Raw genomic sequence first — 26,932 nt, 5'->3', positions numbered from 1 at the left:
CATTGTGCAATACCAAAAGCTCCATCAATATCGAGAAGGACCTCTCCAGATGAGTCAACAAGTTTTCGAAAAAAAAGTTCTGCGGAAGATTTATGGTCTTTTGCGCGTTGGCAACAGCGAGTACCGCAGTACGATGAAGACGACATTGTCATAGTTCATCCAATGAAAAGACAGCGACACTGGCAAGGTCATGTCGTCTAAATGGTCGAAAACACGCCAGCTCTGAGAGTGTTTCACGTCCAAAGGGCGAAATGGTAGACTGGCGTGCTGTTGTAAACTCGGCTATGACCGCAAAAGCGGTGTCCATTTTTCGGACACCCATTTTGAAATAAACCGGACTAAAATCTCACTCATTCTACTGTTTCTTCTCTGAACTTCGCCGTGCTTGTAAAGAAACCGAAATATTCTTTTCCAGCTGCACGAGTGGCAGCTCCACTTTTGTCTTTATGTCCACTCTCGAGCTCGAACGCTGCTCGATTCCGAAAACAACTAGTTCTGTCCGTTTTTTTCAAGAAGATATGGACTCCGTTTGTCCTTTATTATTTTCGTTAGTTTGGTTCTTGTTTTGGGTCTACAAGTGTGGGAGAAGTAAGTCCGCTTACGCATAGCGGAGGGCGTAAAGTATTCGTAAGCTTCGCTCACGACGGGGCTCTTTGGGTGCCCACGGCCAAGCTGATTCTCAACAGGTCGTTTGGTACCTTCATACAGCTCTGTTTTATATCCCCAACCATAATAAGACTATTTATTTGAATGATATACTCTTGTGGAGTAGCCAGAAATCAACTAAAAAGTCATATTTTAGCTAGAAACCTTCCAAATCCAATAGTGGCGAACTGCCCTTAGTCCGTCCTCGTCCGTACCTTCAGACTCCAATAGTGGCGAACTGCCTTCGGGCCGCCCTCGCGCGTACCTTCAGACTCCAATAGTAGCGAACTGCCTTCGGTCCGTCCTCGTTTGTACCTCCCAACACCAATAGTGGCGAACTGCCCTTAGTCCGTCCTCGTCCGTACCTTCAGACTCCAATAGTGGCGAACTGCACTCAGTCCGTCCTCGTCCGTACCTCCCAACTCCAATAGTGGCGAACTGTCTTCGGTCCGTCCTCGCCATTGTCATGATTATTACACTATTATTGGCACCATCCTCGAGAGTTCAGTTTTGAATTTTTAGCGACTTCGACGTTTCCTCTAAGTTATACAAGTTGCGTAGAAAATTTAATAGAATTACTGTCATTTCAACTTTTTGTGAGATTCTCCACTTTGCGAAAATTTTATGTGAACTTAGAAATACATTGGCCTTTAGTAGCAGGTCTAAAGTTGGAGTAGATGATTATCCTTTTGTATTTGGTCTTCGCAACCATGTGATCTTGGAATCAATAGAGCTGTCTTATGAAAAGCAGTTTGCAAAGATTGGCACAGTATGAAAATGTCTCACTCGCAGTTACTCCATGTATAAACTGTCAAAGTTGGTCTTTTATAGGCCTCTGAGTTAGTATAACCCCTTACGTAAAGTTTAAAGTTCATCAAAGTGGCTTCTGTATAAATATTTATTAACATTACATAACAGTTATTTATAAATTTCTGAATTTGTCGGTATAACTTCATAAATTAATTTTTAAGCGCAAAGTGAACTTGTGAAACACTCAATCATCAAAGCAATTTAAACAGCTACGCTTTCTGCCCGCATTTCTTACTTGTGCTAAAGCTATTTATAGCTCAAAACTTTGTCCATAATATATATTATATAATTTTTGCGACTTTTGAGCACTTTTATACAACACTTTTGTGGCTTGCAGCATGCAAATATTTTTTTGAGAAACTCATAAAATATGCTGCGCAAGTTTAGCCTTCAACTTGACGATTGGTTAAACTTTTGATAAACTCGTGTATAATAACTAGTATCAAGAATGTGCTTGAAACGAAACTTTCATAATAAGCAAGTGTTTTGCTTTATAAAGTGCGCGAGTTTTCAGTGCGAATCGGCGCAACTTTAGGAGAGCAAAAAAGTATTTTTTATAAGTACCGAGCTTATGATATGAAAAGCTGAGGGTTTTGAGACTACGCTGGGATTTTGTTGTGATTTTTGTAAAAGATATTCGCGGGAAAGCTCACTTCAAATGAACTTTCTTTGACGTTTATTTTTTTGCGGATTATCCCTCTCAAATGCTGGCCGCGGCTACGTGTCAGATGGGCCATCCGATGATTTCCGATGACTTATTCGAGCATTTCGACTGGTGACTGGCGAAAGACAAGCGTGATGTCTAGCTCCAAGGTCTGAATTGAAGTGGAAATGTCCGCGTAGACTTTAAATCTCACATGTTTTCACAGGAAAAAGTCTAACGGTGTGCTATCACTCGATCTTGGTGGCCAATCGAACGACCCAAAACTTGAAATTATCTTCTCCACGAAGTGTTCTCTCCATAAATCCACTGATTAAAGCGAAGTGTGGTAGCCGGCGCCGTTTTGTTGAAATAAAAAGTCGTTAAGGTCTCGAGCTTCAATTTTAGGGATCAAATAATCGGTTACCATGGCGGAATAGTGGTCGTTATTGGCGGTTACTGTCTCACCGGCATCATTTTTGAGGAAATATGGATTGATGATTCCAGCGGCCCACAAACCGCACAAAACCGTTGTTTTTTCTGTATGAAATGACAGCTCTTCAATCTCTTCAGGTTGCTCTTCGTCCCAAATGCTGAAATATTACATGTTTACTTATCCATTGAGCCAGAAATAAGTATCATCCCTGAACAAAATTTGGCTCGAAAACGCCGGATCTTCTTGGAACATTTCAAGAGACCATAGAGCGCAGTGATGCCGCTTGGGCAGGTCAGGCGACTCCTAAATAAATTGTAAAATGCGCCAAGTCGTTCCATACGTCGGTCCGAGTTGCTGCGAGCGGCGCCAAATCGACTATCCACGGTCTTCGTGTACACTCACAGCGACGGCTGCTATATTTTCTTCACTGCGAACTGGACGTGGTCTATTCGGTTGAATATTAACCAAAAATGAATGTTTGGTCCGATCAGTAGGCCGATTATGTTGACCATAAGTTGAGCGAAGCATGCGGAGCTCATTCTTTACAGAACGTGAAGTCTTATCACGATGAAATACCAAACAATACTGAACAAAAATAACAATACAGCATGACACGACTCACGCTCGATCTGTCAAAAGAAGGTTACTGAAGAAACAACCACCACTTGGATCATCGGTTATATACAGTCCTACACTTAATACCCTAGTTCGCGCTTTGACCACAAAAAAGTAAGGCAAGATTGCAATTTCCAATAACACCCACAGCTATTCGCTTTGGTAGCGTTGCTAAAAAGTGGAGCAAAAATATACTTCAAGCGCTGCTGAAAAATCCATAACAATGTTAAACCCTTAATTGAATTTCCAGCATTTGACATGTGGACGCGCGCGTTTGTGGGCTGCCTGTGCATGATTTTTGGTTTATAACTGTAGCAACGGCAATGGTATAAGCCGAAAAAAAATGAAACGAAAACAAACGATTTGTATGTGGTATTGTTTGTTCAAGGTAATAACGGTAGCAAGCAAAACTCAAGTTGTCATGGCAGTCCACACAATCAGCATGTAGAAAAGTACGCTCTCTAGCGCTTTGCTTTTCTTGCTACGGGCAGTATTCAGTGTTGCCAGCGCAATAGAGATGCTGTTAGCTGGACATTGTGTGAGCGGAAAGCTACCATTGCATTGCAAACACAGCACAATAAAAATTGTGTGGAGGAGTGAAACACGTGCAGGAAGTAATGCCCCTTCCGCAACCGACCTTTTAACGTCGTCGCAACGAGGTCAATTGTGGGCAGCGGAGGTAGCGCATATAAATTGTTTGTGGCGGAAAAGTAATTAAATCGTACCCGACCAACCCGGTGTTGGGATATCGAAAATTATAGTTGATTAAAAATAGCATGACGGCGAGCTGAGGTGAGAATGTGGCGAGTTTTTAGCATAATTTTTTAACCTAAAACGACTGCAGCAAAGTGTAGTTAAGGATTAGTATTTGAAAGCTCAAATATGTCCAATCAGTTAGATATGTTCATTTTATTATTGCTATGCTTGCTGTGAGCGTAATTGCTTATTGAACTTGTGGAACACTTTGCAGGAACATTGACACAGAAAAGATTTTGTATACGGTATAGGTTTAATTGTATTTGGTAAAGTAGATGAAGTCGATTTTTTCAAGTATATGGTGGAGATATTAGCCACCACGCTAAATTTATTGGTTCTTCAAACTGTTTCTCTTAAGCTATGCTAAAAATATTTGAAATAGTCCGGGATAAATTATTTGTTGAATAAGTGCGAATAAAACGTGTGGCCCTGTTGGCGTCTGTACAAAAAGTGACCGTTTCTTAAACTGTAACTTAAGAATTAAGGAATGCAGTTGAAACTGTAAATTACATTGCTGTGAATTTCCACGAATATACGGAAAATGAAATAGGAGAATAACTGACAGAAAATGAGATAATAGAATGGCTGACAAACAGTGCTGCCAGATGTGATACATCCCGTCTGTGCGTGTGCCCACAGTACTCCCCTCCGAATAAAGTCCCGCTGGACTTTTAAAGGTTGAGTTCCTTTACTAGATGGACTAGCAACTAGGTGCTTGGTGCGTGTCTGTTAACTCAATGTATGCTGGCTTCAGCATGCCGATTGACACTGTTTTGTCTGCCCCATTGATCCTGATGATGTAGTTTTTGTCGTTTACACGCTGGATGACTTCATGGGGGCCAGTGTATGGTTGTTCCAGAGGCTTCTTGATGGAGTCTACTCTCTTGAAGACGTGAGTGCACGTGTCAAGGTTTTTGAGTAGGAACAGCTTGTGTTTGGTGTGATGAGCTGTTGGTGTTGGCCTGATTGCTTGGATGATTTGCCTGTACTTCCCCACGAATGTTTGTGGATCACCTGGTGTGCCTGCTGTGGCAAAGAAGTCACCGGGTATACGCAGTGTAGTCCCGAAAAGCATTTCAGCAGGAGATGCTCTCAGATCTGGCGTGTATGCGGTTCGGAGTCCTAGTAGAACTGACGGTAGCATGTCCGGCCAAGGTGCCTCATTGTTGCACATGAGAGCCGCCTTGAGTGTGCGGTGCCATCGTTCCACCAGACCATTCGATTGAGGATGATACGGTGTCGTTCTGATGCGATGAATGCCCAGCATTCGTGAGAGTGAGGTGAAAAGTGCTGATTCGAATTGTAGACCTTGATCAGTGGTGATTGTCAATGGTGAACCAAATTGACAAATCCATTGAGTGTAAAAGGCGTGTGCAACTGTCGCGGCTGTCATGTTGTTGAGTGGTATGGCGTGTGGCCATCTGCTGAAGCGGTCGATGATCGTCAGACAGTAGCGAAGGTCCTTGACTCTGGGCAGCTCTATGAGATCCAGGTGGACGTGCTCGAAGCGATTGTCTGGTACGTCAATGTGGTTTGGTGTGGTGCGATTGTGACGATGGACCTTGGAACGTTGACATGGTATGCAGTGTCTGGACCAGAGGAGTGCGTCTTTTCTAATACTTGGCCAGACGAATCTTCCGGTGAGTTCCTTGACTGTGGCCCTGCCACTAGGATGAGAGAGACCATGGATGATGTCAAAGGCTTGGCGTCTGAGTGGCTGTGGAAGATAAGGTCGCACAGTATTATTGGTCACATCGCATAGTATATCGTGACCTTCGATGTTCATCAGGTGCAGCTTGAGAGATGTGCTGGATTGGACATCATTAAGCTGGTCGTATTGGAGTTGTGCCAGTGCAATGGTCTCAGCATCAAGTTTGGTTGGCATGGTTATGGTATTAATCCTCGAAAGCGCATCAGCTACGACGTTTTCTGTGCCCTTGGTATGGAGTCCAATTGACGTAGTTGGCGAGGTGATGCCTTGTCAGCACGTTGAGAAAATGCGTAGATGATTGGCTTGTGGTCGGTGAAGATGCTGAAGTTTCTTCCCTCGAGAATGTGCTTGAAAAATTTGATGGCAGCAAAGATGGCTAGAAGTTCACGGTCGTACGTAGAGTATCTGGTCTCTGCTGGACTGAGCTTGCGGGAGAAAAAGGCCAGTGGTTGCCATGAGTCCTGGTGTCGCTGTTCAAGAACGGCCCCAATGGCTGTATCCGAGGCGTCGGATCTCAATGAGAGGATGGCGTTTGGTGCGAGGAAAGCCAGGCGCGTGGCTTGGATGACACTCTTCTTGCAGTCTTGCCAGGCTTGATCTGCAGAAGGTGTCCACTGGATTTTAGTGTTGTCCCTCTTCTTGGCATGTTTGAGAAAGTCCGTCAGTGGTGATTGTGTCTGGGCCGCTTGAGGAATTGCTCGCCGGTAGTAGTTGACGATCCCCAGGAAACGACGTAGATCGCTGACGGTTTCTGGCTTGGTGTAATCGGCGATTGCTTGCGTGCGTTCGGCGGGTGGAGTGTAGCCGTCTTTGTTGATGGTGTACCCCAGGTAGATGACTTCAGACTTGCCAAACTGGCACTTCTTTGGATTGATGGTGAGATGATGTGCGCGCAGGACTTCAAAGATGGTGGTGAGATGTTGTAGGTGCTGTTCGTGGGACTGAGAATAGACAATTAGATCGTCTATGAAGCAGCCCACGAAGTCCAAATCTCTGAGGATGTTGTCCATATGCCTTTGGAAAGTCTGCGTGGCGTTGCGTAGTCCGGGTGGCATACCCAGAAATTCGAAAAGTCCAAAAGGAGTGGTTACAGCTGTTTTGGCAATGTCTGACTTGGCCATGGGTATTTGATGGTAAGCCCTGACTAAGTCGATGGTGGAGAAAACGGTGGATCCGTGGAGACGCTGGAGAATGTCATCCCCATGAGGGACTGGATATCTATCTGGAACTGTGTTGGCGTTTAATTTTCGATAGTCACCCGTGGTGCGCCATCCACCAGTTTTCTTGGGCACCATGTGGATAGGGCTGGCCCATGGGCTGCTCGATGGACGGATCACGCCATGATGTAGCAGGAGGTCAAAGTCATCTTTGGCTATTTGAAGCTTCTCGCCGGTGAGACGTCGTGGGCGCTCAAATACTGGTGGCCCAGTTGTCTCAATGTGATGAGCGACTTGACTGTCAGTGGCTGTGACAGGATTGGTGCTGGGATGAGTTATGTCGATGAATTGGTTGAGTAATTGCAGGTATTGAGCGGTCGATTGTTGAAATGCTGTGTACCGTGGCCTCAGATAGTGTGCCCTGAGTTGTGCATGACGAGGTTGTGTCGATGAGACATCGTCCTTTGAGATCTAGAAGCAATGCAAAGTGGACCAGGAAGTCTGCACCGAGAATGGCTGACTTAACATCTGCAATTATAAAAGACCAATTAAATGTACGGCGAAGGTTGAGATCAAGGGTGATGATTTTTCGACCGTAGGTTCGGATAACGGTCCCGTTGGCTGCGAAGAGAGTCAGATCATCTTCGTTGAGCGTGTGAGTGATGGCGGACTTGGGCATGAGAGAGATCACTGATCCAGAATCGACAAGAAATCGCATGTTTGTTGTGCGATCATGAACGTGAAGGCGATGCTCTCTGGTTGGTGGTGTGCTAGCCTCTATGCTGTCGCCGGCCGCCTGGATGGTCGACGGCGAGGTTAGTTTTCCGTCGATGGGTTGAAGGTGCAAGGACGCTCGCACTTTTTGGCTCTGGACCCATAGAGACGGTGATAGTAGCAAAACTTCTTCCTGTCTGAGGCTGGCTCTTCCTTCGATGATGACTGCTGGAGACGGCCAGATGCTGCTTGGGGTCGGTCTCGAGTGATCCCTTGTTCCTTGATACAGGTCACCAGGTCGGCTATGGCAAGTTTAAGGCCGGACACGTCCTTTGCCATGCTGGTGAGCAGTGAATTCTCGAACTTGTCGCCCCTGTGTGCTGCCTGGGCAGGCTGGTGATGTGTAGCCATGACGGAATGGCCAGCTTGGTTTTCCATTAGCTCGTCTGCAACTTCAGCAAGCTCATCTACAGGGGCATCTCGCAGTAGTTTGAGACACCGGCTGGTAGATGGTGGTAACAATGCCAACCACTTTATACGCAGTAAGTCCTCTGAGGCCCTGTCGCCCATGAGAATTCTGAGCTGGCGCAGGAGCTGGCTAGGTTTTTTGTCATCGAGTTGAACCTCTGTGAGCGCTCGGTGAAGCTGGCGGTCGCTGGATTCTGAAAACCGCTTCAATATCTCGTCCTTCAGTTTCGCGTACTTGTCGGTCTCTGGTGGATTCTGCAGGAAATCCGCTAGCTGCAACATTGAATCAGTGTCCAAGGCACTGACGATGTGATTGTAGCGTGATGCGTCATTTGTGATGCGGGCCACCTGTAGCGCTGCTTCGACCTGGACAAACCACAAACGAGGCTGGATGGACCAGAACTGCGGAAGCTTGCAGCTGGACACAGCTACGACTGATGCGGTGTTCTGAGTTTCATCGGTGACATGGCCGATGGCCAGAGCTGGGTCATTTGTGGTCATGTTCGAAGAAAGTGGTGTTAGGACGCTTGGAATATTGGTGCACGTGCTTGGCGAGTTACAGCTCACTGTTTTGTTTGGTGTATGCTCCAGTGGCATGTCACTGGATCGATTTAAAGCACGTGGTCACCGGGTTGCACACAATTTCGGACACTGACGACTGAGAAGTCACGACGAGCGTGAATTTGCACTTAATGTCACGCTTGCACTTATTAGTCTGTACAAAAATGAATTTTGAAGTGATTGAATTTGAGAACACGCGGCGCGTCACTATCATGTGATGTGAAAAGTTACACTTTGCACGTAAAAAAAAACACAAGTTTCGAAATCCACTCACATCACGTCGGGGTCACCAATTATGGTGGAGATATTAGCCACCACGCTAAATTTATTGTTTCTTCAAACTGTTTCTCTTAAGCTATGCTAAAAATATTTGAAATAGTCCGGGATAAATTATTTGTTGAATAAGTGCGAATAAAACGTGTGGCCCTGTTGGCGTCTGTACAAAAAGTGACCGTTTCTTAAACTGTAACTTAAGAATTAAGGAATGCAGTTGAAACTGTAAATTACATTGCTGTGAATTTCCACGAATATACGGAAAATGAAATAGGAGAATAACTGACAGAAAATGAGATAATAGAATGGCTGACAAACAGTGCTGCCAGATGTGATACATCCCGTCTGTGCGTGTGCCCACAAGTATTTTGTGTTTAATGCATATTTTGTCAAGTTTTTGATTTACACCAAAGTTTTTTCGGTTATATTAGTAACTACTTACTGAACTTGTGGAACACTTTGCATGAAAATTCGCTTACGAAAAATTTTGAATCCAAAATACGTTTATTTACATTTGGTGAAGAAGTTAAAGACGATTTTTTCAAGTATCTTGATCTTTCACCAATCTTATTTCGTTAAAGTACATTAGTAACTACTTATTGAACTAGTGGAACAGATTGCCAGAAAAGTGTTGGTTTTTGAATAGAGAGCAGCTGTAGTTAGATTTTGAAAAGAAGTATGATCAGATTTTGCCAGAAATTATGTGTTCAATGTATTTTTTCTAGTTATAGATTTTTGTCAAAGATTCGTTGGAGTTGAAGTTTCCATTCTGTTAAAGTTACTAACCTATGTATTCTTACTCAATTCTCACTACCCATAGATTTCATCATCATCATTTCCTGTATCTCCTTCTGGAGCGAATGGCTCATAGATTAAAAATAAAATGAAAATTATTTAAACAAAAGCATATACAACTTAGACCATAGGTCCCAGCGCGTTGTTTTATCTCAAGTAGTACGGTTGTTGGTACTGAATCGAAAATCTTCAAGGTTGGAGTGTTCTCTTCCATACGGACAACTGCTACTGCACTAACTGTTTGTTTGGTCTTAGTTCGTCGAAAGCGGACTTTACTTTTCAATTGCCTACTCAGTTCAAAGTAGCACCTGAGTGATTTTGTGAAAAATATTGTTCTATATAAACCTTTCTATCTAATTCTGTAGATGCCAAAGGACATTGCTTTATCTGAAGTAGGAAGGCAGTTGAAAAATTTCTAGGTAGGCCACTCTGGCTGCTGTTCTTGCATATTACTCAGAATTTCTCTGGCTTATAACATACGGTCGTATCTCTTATATACTCGTATGATAACAAGCTCTGCCGAAGTCTCTCCTCTTTCAACTGAATTCCTGAAAACTTAAATGACTGCGTTGTAGAGGCCACTTGTTGAGAGATATCTGAATAGGGAGAAGTCGGTAGAGGAAATAGGTAGTAATCACAGATATATCGCAACTAGGAAGAAAGGTTAGATAGGAAGTTTTCTGTAAGGAGCTTTCCGTCAATCTTAGCTTTCGGACCACTAGTATTTTTCAGACAGAAGTGGCTCGCAATAAGGTGGCGGAAGTGCAGCCACTTTTAGGCAAGTTTGCATTCACTCCTACCGTAAAGTAGCAATATTAGTACTGAGCTTGCTATCTGTGTACTCAAAGCCAGTCAAGTAGTGCCTATACTCAATAGAAATAGCATAAAGATACTTCAACATCAAACTCCTTTGGGTGCCTGGTCATAGCGGAATCGCTGGCAACTGCAATACCAATTAGCTAACCAAAAGAAGCACCCTAGTCCAGCTCACATTATATTGGTTACGAGTTTTATCTCCTTTGGCATCTCGCGTTGGTCGCCGATCCACTCCTATGCATCTACACGATCATTTGGTCTTGAGTAGAACGCAGAAGATTTACTGGACGACTTGCAAACGACCAAAGCTCATCTGGCCGAAATTGTAGGGGTTATTACTGAACATTGTCCAATAGAAATTCATGCCGTAAGGTCGAAATTGTATGGAGGACTGTGTGGTGAAAACATCCAGGTTCTTTACTCGCCATTATCCAGCTTTTGCAAGACTGAGGATGAAACATTTTGTTAGTCTTAACTTTGGCGAACCAGAAGACATAGCCGATAGTGACATTAGTTGTCTCAACAAGTTTGTGGTGGACTAAAAGCCCCTTTAAGATTTGTAAGGGTCTTATAATCTATTATATGGCACTCTTAGTTGCCACAACAGACTGGCATTCTAAGCTGTCCAAGCGAGATCACTGTTAGGATCGACCTCAAAACCGAACTTAACCTAAGTTATGCTCTGCATTGCCAGAAAAAATTAGAAAAGCTTCTCAAGAGATAGGTTGGATGAGGTTATTTTGGTAGGCCAATAAGCAAGGTATAGCCCAGTTTGGTCGTTTGCGATGCCAGATGGAGTACAGTTGGTAGGTCCAAGAGGAGTAATCATTCTTTAAGATGCCTGCGCTTGAAGCGAATTTTAAAAGACTCTGGGACCGCACTTTCGATAACTCCGCCAGTGTATCATACCGTGGAGACCCAAGGGGACCCAGTCCTGACAGTGCGAGACAAGTGCTTAAAAGATACTCCATTGTTTCCATGGTGCCCGGTTCTAGACACTTCCTGCAGTCCTTTTGTTCTGTCAGCCTCATCATGCAGGCGTGTATCGCCACCAGACAGTGACGAGATAGTACTACTTTCTCAAAAGACACTGCTAAACTTCATTTCTGTATAAGAAGCGAGATTGGACCAACTCAAATAATTTTTTAGCGAAGAGAAATCAAACAAATTTCCAAATCTTCATCAGAAAATGAAGTATCCTAAATTAGTTATAAGAACTAAACGATTTTTAAAACAGAAAAAGAAACATAATTAACAGGACGTCTGTTGAATATTGCTCGCGAAGTCTATATTGCACAAAATAAACTTTTCATAAACAGTAATTAACTCAAAAAATATCAAGGTTATCACAGCTATACAGTCAGTTGAACATGTGAAACACTTCAAGGCAGAAGCAACGCTGTGCATAACCGCAATTTTCCACGATTACATAAGGCAGCAAATACAAAAATGAATTTAATTAAAAATGTGGCGACCCATATTTATATTTTTTTGCATTTCAACTTCAAAAAATTTCAGGCCACGCCGCTAATTTGTTTGTTGTGGCCCATTTTTTACACAATTTTGCACATGACATAAAAGCCATGGCCAAACGCGACTGTCTAGACGCCATCCGCTGAGAGCAAAATTGCTTAAATAGCAACTTTGTCAGCGTTGCAGTTATAAATATATAAATATACATATATATACAATAAGTAAACATTGGTGTTGCTCTTGACCCTCGCACTAGCTGGCGCATTCCCTTGAACTGCCTTGACTTCGCGCGCATTGCCTTGACTTTCCCTAATTTTACTCGGATTTCCTTGACAATACTTTAAGCGGCTGTGAAAGAATTTTACAATTAGTAAGTTATACATTAAATAAAGAGGGGACCATTTCATTTTTTTTTTACTTCACGCGCCATGCACAGCTATCCCGCACTGGCTGGGTAGACAGCATGCGACGCGCAGCAGGAGTACAGCAAAAAAGAGGGTTCGCCGTTTGCACGCGTTTTAGCGTCACTTCTGGCGTCTAACTCGAAGATTTTTCTGGAAAAGCAAGGGGTTGAAGAATATGTATATGTAACTAATATAAGGAAGACGGCGTTTTGTAACCCCAATGGCAACAATAAAATGTGCGTCGTCCCCTAGACAAGCGGAAGACAAAGATACTGCCGATGGTAGGGTTAAATAAGTGGAGTTATAATGTGAATGAATGGAGTTACGTTGCGCTACTTCAATGCCGAATTGGTGTGAAAAGGTGTTGTTTGTCACGTAAGGTGAAGTACCGTTGCAGCTGGCGTTACCACTAAGTGAGATGGGGAGTGTGTGTGTGTGTGTATTAATTGGTAGAGCGACACAGTGGAGTACTCAACTGTCAAATGAACGACGACGACGACGACGTCGACGAACCCACAATGTACGAATGAGCGGTTCTCGAGTATCTGTTGGCGTGAGTGTCAATGTTGCGGAGTGTGCCGTACTTCGCTTACACGCAGCCGAAGTGAGGTTTGAGTTGCATTCGCAAACTAAAGGCTTGCATTGACTAACTTGATTTGCGTTCGCCTGCAGTGCAGCAGTTAAACGGGAGAAAATTGCAACTGAACTCAGCCAGAGGGAGATAGACTAGCATTTGGTTGGCAATTCATTAGATATCTTCCGTTCGGCATTGTGCGGGCGTAGTGTAAGTTTCATTAGCAACAATAACAAATGTAGCGCATGAATGGCAGCAAAGCATTTGCGAGAAGGGTTAAAAATGCGAGAAAAAAAAAACAAAAAAAAAACAGAAAAAAATCAGGAGCAAAGTTGACAACCCGCAGACGGTCGACACTTAAGTGTGCGACCCTCTCGAATACATATGCAACATCTTGAGGCGCGTGACACAAGCACAACGCGCACAGTGGCAAAGGGCAAACTGCTCTTTGATTGCATTATTCCAGCCTATGCTTTTATAGATGGCGTGGAATAATTTAATATGTGAAGAAATTTATATACATATACATATGTACATACATCTATTAGGGTGGGTAAAAAAAAATCTGGAATATTATTTTGGAATAAGTTGGCTTGGAATAATTTAATATGTGAAGAAATATATATATGTACATATACATATACATATATACATATATTAGGGTGGACAAAAAACTCGAAAATTAGTTTGGCTTGGTATTTGGTAGGTTTACGAGAATTTATTGAATTTCCTACAAAAGCTACGAAACGAGTTGTTTTTTCAAGTAGCTTTGAATGCTAGCTAGTATTAAGAAAAACTGAAAGGCACAGCACCCTCCCATTACAATTAAGAGCTTATATTTGAAAAGATTTGATTTGTGGTGTCTAAGGAGCTATTTTTAAGAACCAAGCGAAAACAACAAAAAAATTTTTTTTTAACCCACCCTGATGTAAGTTCATAAAAAATTTATATCTGTCAATATGTGGTGATTAGGTTTACAAATGAGATTAAAATTTAATATTTATGCTGATTAAAAAAAATATTTTTTTTTGTCCCACCCTAATGTGTATTCATAAAACATATTTATCTATAAATGTTCATGTTTAGAATTAAGCATAAAACTAAATTTTATTGCTAATTAAAATTTATTTTTTTACACACCCTAATGCATATTCATAAAAAAAATGTATGTCTATAAATATTATATAAGGTGCTTATGTTTAGAATTAAGATTAAAATTAAATATTAGGGCTGATTAAAAATTAATTTCTACCGAACTTTACTTTGACAACCGCAGCAATCAAGTGACCCACCCTAATTTTTAGTAAAAAAAATGTATATCTATAAATATATGGTGATTAAGTTTACAAATGAGATTAAAATTGATTTTAGTGCTGATTAAAAATTAATTTTTTTTTACACACCCTAATGCATATTCATAAAAAAATTAAATCTATAAATAAATGGTGCTTACGTTCAAAATTAAGGTTAAAATTGATGATTAAAAATAAATGTATGGTCATAAAAAATTTATGTCTACAAATATATGTTCCTTAAATATAGAATTAAGGGGAAATTTAATTTTATTCCTAATTATGAAAATTAAAAAAAAATTTCCCAACTTTGCTTTGAACACCGCAGCAGTCAAGTGACCGCTTTTAAAGACCGTAGAAAAGTGATCACGTTTTACTTCGTTCATTACTTCTTCAATTAGCTTTTTTGGTAAATCGTTGATTTCGACAGGAATATTTGCTTGAGTTTGACAGTGGTCGTAGTATTGCCTAGGTACTCTGTACTTTGCAAATAACCTTACAAAATGAAGTCAGCGGCAGACAAACGCTCAAATATTATTTGTTGCGGCAGTGGAATGTTTTCATTAGCAGCGGAAAAGCAGATGCCTAGCGAGTAATTGAACTTTTGAAACGCACTCTTTATATACTCAATCACTGAACTTGTGAAACACTCTATTTCATTAAACATTTATTGAACTTGTGAAACACTTTTTATAACAATTTGAATGCTTCACTGATGATATCGCATCAAAGGAATGAATTTTGTTAACAAAATTCCTTTTTCTTTTTCGTTATCTTTGACTTTCATAGCTTCTATTTATATAATCTTACATTATCTTCGGCTTTAATTCTTACTTTAATTAGAATCTTATATTTCTTAATTTCTAATATTTTTTTTATTTTACGCCTCTTTCTACAGAATAATCTTTCCATGCCTCTGAGGTCCCTCAAAAAGACCTTTACAACCACTAAAATATTTCTACTACAAAAATCCAAAAATAAAATATGATACAAACAACTAGTATACACAACCTCCAAAAAGTTTTAGTCCCACGCTTGGTGACAGTTAAATGACAGTTGTAAATTTCCATAGCTGTGCGCTGTAAAAGAAATCACCATCAGCAACTTTGTGATTAATTTGATGTGACATGCTTTGGGCTGTGTATGTCAGTTGTCGCCGCGGGTGCATTGCGGAGTGAATAACTGCGTGGACAGTTGTAATTTTTGGCAACGAACTTAACTACATTTAGGTGTTCATTTGGAGAGTATAGTATATACGCATTTTTCGCCACGTACTTATCTTTTGGAATTTTATACATTTTTTGTGTTATTTGCGGCCTAGCTATTTTGTATGCATTTGTTTTATTTAAGCCCTGCAGAGCGTAGATTAAGTTTGCGATGATATTTGTAGAGCACTCAGTAGCAAACGTCGGAGGCCGCATAAAGTATCTACGCATGTATTAAGGATCAGTGTGAGGAGTCGATGGCGACTAATTGATTTAGATGTGACCGTTCGTCTGTCTGTCAGTCTTGGAGATAGCGAGCTAAAGTTTTGCATTCGTTCTTTTCTCACCAAGAAGCGGTTAATTTGCTGGAATCGCCGATATCGGACAACTATAGCATATAGCTGTCATACAAACTGACCGATCAAACTTAACTCTTTGTATGAAAAACTTTTTTGTTTGACGAGATATCATAGCGAAATTTATCACAGCTTACTATCTGAAACTTTACCATAAACTGCGAAGAAATTGTTCAAATTGAGTTGCTATAGCATATGGCTGTCGTACAAAGTGATCGGTCAAAATCTAGTCCTTCTAAGGAATATTTTTTTATTTGTCGAGATATCTTCATGAAATTCGGTACCAACTAATATCTCATGCAATGGTATATTCTCCCAAGAAATAGTACAAATCGAGTTACTATAGCATATAGCTGCCATATAAACTGGTCGATCGAACTCAAGTCCTTCTGCGGAAAGTTATTTTATTTGACAAGGTATCAACACGAAACTTAACACAGATAATAATATTAAGCTTCGCTATAAGCACCGAACAAATTTTTCAAATCGAGTTACTATAGCATATAGCTGCCATATAAACTGGTCGATCGAACTAAAGTCCTTGTAGGGAAAACTTTTTTAGTTGACAAGGTATCTTCACGAAACTCGCCATGGATTATTATCTCGGGCATCGCTATAATATTCAAAGAAATTGTTGAAATCGGACAACTATAGCATATGGCTGTCATACGAACTGACCGCTCAAAATCAAGCTGGAGCTGCAATAAATATATTTTTTTCTAACTAAGTCATCCTAACTCAACATCAAAGGTTTTATAATAAAAAAAAAATAATAATGTATAATATATAATATATAGTCATAGGTTTCATTCTTAACCGAAAAAATTATATAGAAGCCTAAAATGTTATTAAAATTTTTTTTTTGTATTTCATGCACAATATTTTTCACACTTTACATAAACTACAGACTCTAATTAGCTCGTTAATTTGTTTTATACACTTTCGTAACCTTCCCACTTACTACACAGCCACCCTGTTCTTTCGCTGTCCTTCCAAATACAAAAGGAAGGTCAAGTGTGTCTGTCCACTGCCTTCTAATGCCAAAGTTAATATAAAAGTATGACCCTGCTAAAAGCAAAGTGCTTAAGTTAGGTAAAGTTGCAGCTTCTTTTGTTTTCCGCGATTTTCAATTATGTTTTCATCCCGCTTTGCGCTGTGCCATCCTCGACCACTTGTGGGTTCATCCAGTCTAAAGTTTGCCACACACAAAGCGCCGTCGCGTTAATGCCACTTTCATTGTATAAATATTAAATCTTTGTTAAATTCCACTTTTTGAAATCGACACCTGCTCAATGTCAACAATTGCTTAAAAATAACAACGAGAAGCAACAACAACAATACACTTTAGTTGAAAATAATGAATGAAATAGCGTACTTAAGCAATTACTTACGAAAATAGCGTGGAAAATGTGAAACTCAGCACTTGAACAACTTGTGGCGAACAATAATAAAATGCCATAATAAGTATAACAATAGCAATAACATCAATAACAACAACAACAACAGAAACCACAGCAGTGATGGCAGTGGAAACAACCATCAAATAAACTAAAACAACAACAACTGCTATTATATTACAAGCCGCGCTGAATTAATATAGGAAGCGCTCTCACCCCTCTCATTTACTCTCAAATGCAAGCCGCACTCCGCACACCGTCACGCAAGCGTTCAAGCTATCTATTGAAGGTAAATGGAATCTCAGCACTTGGACTCGAATAAACTCAATTTGAAATTCCTTGAGAAAATATTTACCACTTAGCAAACGGTGCACACACACACACACGTACAAGCGACAAGGCAGCCACATGAAGCAGAAGACGAGCGTAGAAGCAGGAGCAGGAGCGACGCAGTGAAAAACAAGTAAGGCAGCGCTAAGTTCGCGATTAACCGTAAATTGTATATTCAAACATTGTTTTAAAACTGTTTTAGACCCTGATTATCCTTCTTACCCCGTTTCCGGTGCCATGACCATATGAGTTTTGCTTAATTTGTGCCTGGGCACTTTATAGCTTTTGTATTAATGAAAGTTCGTGGGCATGGTAATGGTGTAATTTGGTCCATATGCAAAACTCCATAGAAAATGCGCAAATATTTGTGTCAGAAATTAATTTTTTTCTTTTCTTGCTTGCATAGACCATCTGGAGGACTTGAACTCGTCATCATCAGCAATTTGATGTACATATATATCCTATATCTAAATTTTTCCTATTTTTTTGACCATTAGACGGACTCGTCACCCTCAGCCATTTGATATACATAATCCTATATATGCTATATCTTCGTATTTATCTTTTTCTTTATATATATCTTTATCTTTATCTTTATCTTTATCTTTACCTTTACCTTTACCTTTACCTTTACCTTTACCTTTACCTTTACCTTTACCTTTACCTTTACCTTTACCTTTACCTTTACCTTTACCTTTACCTTTACCTTTACCTTTACCTTTACCTTTACCTTTACCTTTACCTTTACCTTTACCTTTACCTTTACCTTTACCTTTACCTTTACCTTTACCTTTACCTTTACCTTTATCTATATCTGTATCTTTATCTTTTTCTTTATTTGTATCTTTACCTCCATCTTTATCTTCATTTTTTTCTTTATCTTTTTCCTTATCTTTTCGTTATGTGCACAAAACCATTATACTCTCTGCAACATGTTCCGCTGGTATAAAAATACACCAAAAGCCGACCTTCACTACGGTCAGTTGGCTACTCCTGTCTATTGCCACAATTTACTCATATTTCTCTTTTCGCCTTTATGTGGAATTTTCGCTCTGCGCTGCTTTCTCTCCTGCCGCCTCCTCATTTCCCTGCACGAAGCTTCACTCCCATATAAAATTTTATACACAAAGCCGTGTCGACTTGATTAAAATGATAGCCGTATTTGTTGTTATTCTAATTGTCATTGTTGCTACATCTATATATGTAAGTATATATGTATGTGTCTAGGTCCCTATGTAAATATAATTCTTTATCCTACCTGTGAGCGTTTGTGTGGTAAATTGTCGTGACTGCGGCTTCGCTTGTTTATACAGCCGTTGACGTAAATCACCAATACATTCAAATGTTAGAGGCTTGTGCGCGGCGCGTAGACCAAATATATTATATACGGAAAAAAGTATGTCGAAAACTTCGGAATATTCTTGCGCGTTCCAACAGACCTGACGAGAAAACTTGGCGTTTAGTAGTGAGTTGTGTTAGTTTTGTAGTATTTTCCTATTTCCGGTTAGTGACCTTGTTAATAACAGGATTTCGGACGATGCAATAAGGATAAACATCAGGGAATGCGAGTGGATACTCGTACAAGAACACTGTTGATATCTTAAGTGCGGCCACTTGAAGTCCGTCTCTTTTCTGCTTGATCATGAGACGAATAAGACAGAATATAGTATGTTTTCAAGCTGATTGCGTGAAACCCGATCGGATAGTGTCCAACTAGAGTTCCTACAACCATTGAAAGATAAACTTTGAGACCTAAAAGTATCTAGTAGCTGACTAGCACTCGCTAAACTCACCAAAGAACTCAACTATAAGACTATTAATACAATAACTAAAGTGCGTTCACATCTTGGTCTTGAGACGAATAAGACAAGGTATGTTTTCAAGCTGACTGCATTATCCCGATCGGACAGTGTCTAGCGTTCCTATAACCATTGAAAGATGAACTTTTCAGATTGCAAAGTTGCTAGTACCTGACCAGCGCTTGGCGAGTTCAGCTTGTACATAAACCACAAGTCAACCACCATAACTCACCCAAGACCTCAACTAATCATGATCATCTACTGCTAGTGGGCCAAGTACCTTACCAAGGCAACTCATGAGCTTTACAGTTTCCTGCAATTCCGTTATGGCCAGGCAACCAAATCAATTTACATTTCAACTAACTTGTTCCCAGAGATAAGGAGTCTGGATAAGCCTTCACTTGTTCGGAGCGTATTTTGAGTGAGCTCAAGGTATCAAGAAATCGCTGCATTACTATAAGATTGTATAGGTCATCGTACTTTTCCTTTAGCGACTCCTATTCATACTTTACCTCTTTCGAAGTTCGAGGGAGTAGTGGAAAAAAAACAGGGACTAGAACTCTAAGTAGACTCTAGCGACTCCTATCCACCATTACTTCTTTCGAAGTTTGCGAAGTTCCTCTAGCGACTCCTATCTATCCTTACTTCTTTCGAAGTTCCAGGGAGAAGTGCACAAAAATCAGGGACTAGATATCTTAGTAGACTCTAGCGACTTGTAGCAACCCTTACTTCTTTCGAAGTTCACGAGCGCAGTGAAAAAAAGTCCGAGTCTGGGCACAGCGACCTAGTAATCCAAGTAAATTATTAGTTTAGTTAATAGAAAACTTGTAGTTCTATTGCTCTGCTTCTTATGAGGCATATTTCACAAAAATTTATGCGGTCTAAGTTCTCTAGTTGGTCTTACCAGGAACAAGTATTACCAGGCTTTCAGTTTTTTACTAAATTTCATTTATTTTTCTATTGTGCCACTATTTTCAAACCAATTATAATACATTGTATCCGCCACTCCACCACTATCGCGGCCTCTTACCAAATGCTAGGGCTATTCAACAGAAAAATCAATGACCAAAGCTTTGTACTATTGTATCCTAAAAGTATGCTATAAATATGAAGTGAGAAGACGAAATGCGTTGTATACAAAATCGCGAAAGCAAAAAGGCAAATTTGTGAATTGAATACCACACACCACAAGTTCGACGTTGCCGCAACTTGTGCCGACTATATTTAACGCAATCATGATTATTCTTGTAATAGAATGACTTGTGGTTTATTTACAAGCTGTCGTTATTTAACCTAATTTCTCGTACAACGGTATGCTTTTATTGTGCCTGCAATCAACTTTCGCCGACTACAGCCCCACTATGCCATACATAAACCACAGACCACAGGGTCAGCGCACAGGTTGTAGCGCCTAAAAGCTAACAGCTTTATGCATGCCAGTAGATAGCTATGTACATGTGCCGACACCTTAAGAGAGCACGAGCGGAACTACTACTTATTGGGATATCAAATGGGGAGCAAATGCATGCCGGCGGTAATGGTGGCATTGTTGTTGTTGGGGCTCGTGGCATTTTTGCTGCTTTGTATAGCCGTCTATTGAATGGTGGGAGCTTTCAGCGCGCGTGTCCCTTTAATAAGCCCAAGAATATGCAACGTAATTGCGGACGCGTAAAAATAGCCGCAAATATTGAGCAAGTACGCAAAATACGAAAATGATGAAAAGAATTGAAGGAAAGTAGGGAAAAGTTGGACACAATTGTAGTATTGAGAATTATGGCGATGGATTTTGTATGGTTGTAGACTTTGTGTGGCGGTAGATTTTATATGGCCGTGGATTTAAGATGGCGTTAGATACAAAAATTTTATATAGAAAATGCGTGTAAATCTAGAGGTCTAAATTAGGAAGGAATCGGTGTCTCCAGCTGGTTCGTTTAAGCCATGTGCTGTCTTAGTATATATGCGAAAAAGTCCCGCCATTTTAGAGTTTTCGACTTGAAATTATACAGACGAACTTTTCTCCTCAAGAAACTGCTCTTTTGGCAGAATTACCGATATTCGATCATTATAGCTTATAGTTGCCATACAAACTGAATGATCGGCATCAAGTGCTTGTATGGAAAACTTTTTTATTTGATAAGATATCTTCATGAAATTTCGCATGGATTATTACCAATAGCAGCTCTAAGATCTCCGAAAAAATGTTTGAGATCAGACCACCATAGTACGTAGTTGCCATACAAACTGAACGATCGGAAGCAAGTTTTTGTATAGAAAACTTTTTTATTTAACAAAATATCTTTAACATATTTTGCACAGATTGTTGACCAAAGCCATGCAACAATCTGCGAAGAAATGGTTTCGATCAGACTACTATAGCATATAGCTGCCATACAATCTAAATCTTCAAAATGTAGTCCTTGTATGGGGAACTATTTTATTTGTCAAGTTATCGCTACAAAATTTGGCACGAGTTATAATCTCAACCATCCCTACAACATTCGAAAAAATTGTTCAGATCGGATCACTGTGGCATATAGCTGCCATATAAACTGACCAATCAAACTCAAGTCCATGTATGGAAAACTTTTTTGTTTGACAAGCTATATCTACGAAATTTGGCATATATTATTTTCCAAAGCAGCGTTACAAGTTCCGAACAAAGTGATCTGATCAGATCACTATATTATATAGCTGTCATAGAAGCTGACCGTTAAAAATCCATATTAAAAGCATTTTATACGCTTTCATGTTCTAAGAAAGGCACTCGGTAGCTAGATATGCTACTTCAAGTTATTATTTTTTATTTTATTATTACAAATATATCTTGTTTCAAAAAAAAAAAATAAAATAAAAGTATATTTTTTTCAACCACTCGGCACTCAAAAACGTCCACAGCCAAAAATTAAAATCAAAAGCGCAAATCAAGCTTCTTTCTTTCTGCACATCGAATTTGTTGCTAACGAATTAAAACGTTTATTTATAATGTGGCATTAAAAATTGAAATGCTGCACAATGTACAAGCTTTTGCGAATGCCGCCTCGCTCAGCAGCCGCCTGAGACTAACGGTAATGCCATAAAATTGCACAGATAATGGAGACATTTATTATTAATTGAAAGCCTGCCAGGTCTGACTACCTGACATCTTAAAATACTTTGACAGCTAAACGGTGGCCACGCCCACCAAACGGCGCTTAAGCTATGAAGAGACTTTCGTATTCACTCAGCACTGACAATACTAGAGTATGAGTATGAGTAGATGATTACGCGTATTTGAAGTGCAGCAATTACCCAGACTTGCGCAACGCACCACTGGCGGCAGAAGAGCGGAGTGTTTATATAAAATTGTCTTAAGTTGAAAATTAAAAGTAAAGCATAGGCAATTGTGTGTGTGTATAAATAATTTTTTGAGTTAATGTGAAAAAATGTGGCATAACTTGGTTATTGGCCTGCTCAGGTGTACGTTTGATTGTGGCGCGTGATTGATTGATTTTTAACCACAGAGGGCCTTGTTTAGTTGGGTTATATTTATCAAGCTGAATTATATTATGACTTGTGGGAACGTAGACTAGCGAGATTGTACTTAAGGCGAATGCAGTCGGACGTCAAACGTACGTGCTATCTGTATGAAGTGCCATTTAAGCTTTCTTTGTAAACAAAATAATATTTCTTTTTCTAATTGAGCTGGTTTCGCTCACTAATGAGATCTATTGATAAAATACGAAAAGACTTTTTCGACTACCCAATATTACATACACGTCATATTAGTGATGGAGTAAGGTAGACGCTGATAATATTCACCTGTCATTTTATAAATATATCCCTTCGCTAAGCAAAATGTATAATATATTCAAACATAAACATTACTTGGGCTTTTGGAGAGTTGAAAATCGATTTCACACAATTTTTGTTTAATATTATATTATGCTCGAGAAAATATCTTCAGCTTATTTCATTGGTTTAAAACATCATGTAGTAGTTTTAGAGCCATTGTACTCAGGGCAAAGTGCTTCGAAAAGAGTATAGATCGACTTCTTGCATTTCTGGCACTAAACAGTGACCTCAAGCACTCCATAAATGAACTTTAGAAAAGGAAAATGATAGAAAAGGGTATAGATCTTGCACTTCTGGCACTAAACTATGCCTGAGATCGCCTCCTGGCAAACTAAAAATGAACCTTATAGAAGGAAAATGATAGAAAGGGGTAAAGATCTTGCACTTCTGACACTAAACTGTGCCTGAACTTTCTTCTTGGTAATCTAAAGAAACATAAAAATTTGCTGAAGTCACTTAGTGGGATGGCTCTTATAACAAGTGTCTGAATTAAGCGCTGGCATGCTTGTATCGTACTTATATTGACTTAAGAGCCTATTCTGAAGGTGACGATATATATAATTTTTTCGAATATATGAATTCGCAGTTTTTTTTGTGAGTCTGTGTCAAATTGGAGCAGAAGGTATATATATTATCCCAAAATTTGTTTAACATAGCTGCCACTTTAACCAATATATTCAACTTAGAGGCAAGTAGAATATTGAAAATCATTATATTAAAAATGTGGAAAAATTCATGAACAGATTTCTTCCATTTTTGGTATTACTAATATTGGGTAGATTAGACATACGAAAGGACTTTTTCGACTACCCAATATATAACTATATATTTATTTTTCCAATATAATACATATAATATATCAACCCAATTGGTATAAAATCTGACAAAATTACTGATATACTATATGTATATATGGGTCAAGGGAAAGATTTAGGTAAAGTTACTGATATTTTCTACATAAAATAAGACAATATAAGCAATTTCTAATAATATGATTTTGTTCTGATTTTGATTGTTTCTTCATCTCTCCAACTGTGTCTAATTTTCTTTAACTTTAGACATACAACCCAAAACTCTAACCATCTCCAACCATATGAACATTGAACGGCCGTAATTGGGCCGCTCTCATTTTTGCTGCTGTTGTTGTCCAGTCAAACGCTTTTTTGCTGTGCATTTGCTTTGCCAATTCTCCATTTCACAATATCGCAGTCGACTAGTAATTGAAACGCAGCAATTGAAACGCCAGCGCTCAGGCCAAAAGCAAATCGCACATACTGAAAGCAGTTGCTCATACGCAGCGGTGTCTTTGAAGGACACTCTGTGGCAGTAGGTTGAGTATAATTTGTGCCGGATATTAGTACATTGCTGTGCTGTTTTGTTTTCAATTGCAATTATTTTTGCGCTAATAATGGTCAATAGCTAAAATTAGCGTAAATTGCAAACTATTACCGAATAGTAAATTCACTTTCTTTATTTGGAATGGAAATTGCATAAAAAAAATTGTAAAACAAAAAAAGAGGTTAATGTCAATTACACCGAAGCTTTTATACGCCACTCAGCTGTATTTCTAGTAGCTTAAAGGCGTATAAAAAATCCGGTTCATGCATTTTGTTGGGTCAGTTTGTATGGCAGCTATATGCTATAGTAGTCCGATCTGAAGAATATCTTTACAGTTTATGGTACTGTGAAAACAAATAGTTTTTGCCAAATTTTGTGAAGGTAACTTGTCAAATAAAAAAGTTTTCCATTGAAAGATTAGGTTTAATCGATCGATTTGTAGGCTAGCTATACGCTATAGTAGTCCGATCTGAACAATTTCTTCGGTAACTATAGAGTTGCTTTAGCGTATAGTCCACGTCAAACTTTGTGCCGATAGCTTCTCAAATAAAAAAGTTTGCCATACAAGCGCTGTTTTTTGAGCAAAAAGTTTGTATGGCAGCTATATTTTATAGCGCTGTAATCTGGACAATATGTTAGGAAGTTTTGGCTTTGGCTTTGAGAATAATCTGTAGCAAATTTCGTGTAGATATCTTGACATATAAAAAAAATTTTCATAGAAACACTTGATTTGCTATATGTCGAAAGGTTGTATTGTGGCTTGCGGCAACTTATTTCACTATATTTTCTCTATTCTATATTAAATTTCGTTTCATAACATTTACTTGAATTATTTGGCACTACAATATGCGCTAAAATCTCAAAATAAGCAAGCTTTCGTCTAGCAAGCGTAGGTAAATTGTGTAGTACACTGCGTATGAGTAACCTAAATGTTATTGGTTATACATTTATACCAATTTTTTTCTCTCTATATCTCTCTCTGTTAGCTGCTCAAATTTCATAATTCATTTAGTCACTCACTTTAAGTGCACGGTTAATGATTAAACGAGTGTCAGCGCAGCTCAAGCATCCTAACGCAAAAACAAAAAAATAAAAATAAAAATATCCGCTCCTTTGTTATGCTTGTCGCGTCAGCTTCTACAGCTTCCAGATTCATTAACTTTGACTTTTAACAAAGTCACAAAACTTTCTGCTATTACTTAAAACGTTATTTTATATTTTTGCGTGGCTTTCCTTGGCCCAACTTTTTTACGCATGCATTTAATGAAAATATATATATTGCGTTTATGTCGCTTTGGCAAGGCGTAGGATTTGCATGGCTCGCGCAAACGCTGCTAATCTTTCTAAAGCCAGCTGGCTTAGTTGTACAGCAACAGTAAGCCAGCGAGTGATGTGCAACCACAAGCAGCGGTTGACTTTGACCTTCATATTTAAAGATATCATTTGTTTTCGTTAATTTTTTTTTCAAGGAAAATTTTTTTCAACAAAATTTTTTTTTATATTTTTTTTTTCAATTAATTTTTGGTAGTTTTTGGTGAGCTTTGAAATTTCTTTTCTTTATTTTTTTTTCGTTATTGTTTTTGGTTTTCAGCTTTGCTGTCATAATATGACCCGTTAATTTCTCATCTCTTTTGCAAGCTTTCGCTTTTAATTTGTTTTTTTTTTCTTTATGCCTTGAATTTTGTATAATAAGTTTGCAGCGAAATTTTTAGCAATCACAGCAAAACTTCCGACATAAATTATAGTATCTTTAACCACTTACTTAAGTCATCAGTGTGTCGCACTGATTTGATTCAGCCAAGTTCATTCTTCTATTTTCCCACTGTCCCTTTGTATATACGCGAATTTGTCGTAGTAGTTTTTAAGTTATAGCTCTGAAATTTTGCACACGCCCTTTTCTCTTTGAGAGGCTGCTCATTTGTCAGAACTGCCGTTATCGGATTCATATAGCATATAGCTACCATACAAACTGAGCGGTCAAAGCCAAGTTCTTGTATGAGAAACTTTTTTATTTGACAAGATATCAGCACGAAGTTTGGTACCGATTATTTTCCGAAGCAACTCTACAAACTTCGAAAATATTACTCTAATCAGACTACTATAACTCATAGCTGCCATACAAACTGAGCGATCAAAATTCGTTTCTTGTATGAGAAACTTTTTTATTTGACAAGATATCAACACGAAATTTTGTATCGATTATTTTTCAAAGCGACTCTATAAACTCCGAAAATATTACTCCAATCAGATTACTTTAACTCATAGCTGCCATGCAATTTGATCGATAAAAACCAAGTTCTTGTAAGAGAAACTTTTTTATTTGACAAGATATCAGCATGAAATTTTGCACACATTTTTATTCAAAGCAACTCCGAAAAATCCAAAAATATTTCTCCGATCGGACTACTGTAGCATATGGCTGCCATGCAAACTGACCGATAAAAATCCTGATAAAGATCTTTTCTAAGCTTTTATGTTAGAAAAATGCAACTGTGAAGGGTATAATTGGCTATTTTACTACGCATATTAATTTTTT

The 26,932-nt window shown here is 39.2% G+C and overlaps 1 protein-coding gene across 6 annotated transcripts in view; it reads left to right on the top strand.

Annotated features, from left to right (window-relative positions):
* The window catches only part of LOC105222686 (homeotic protein female sterile), a 153,724-nt gene that overhangs the window by 69,248 nt on the left and 57,544 nt on the right, over positions 1-26,932 (top strand). The gene's annotated exons all lie outside the window — the stretch shown is intronic.

The sequence above is a fragment of the Bactrocera dorsalis genome, chromosome 3 (genome assembly GCF_023373825.1).
Source record: "Bactrocera dorsalis isolate Fly_Bdor chromosome 3, ASM2337382v1, whole genome shotgun sequence".
Classification (NCBI taxonomy): Eukaryota; Metazoa; Arthropoda; class Insecta; order Diptera; family Tephritidae; genus Bactrocera; species Bactrocera dorsalis.
Note: the sequence above shows the minus strand (reverse complement) of the source record. Positions and strands in the feature narration are given on the sequence as shown.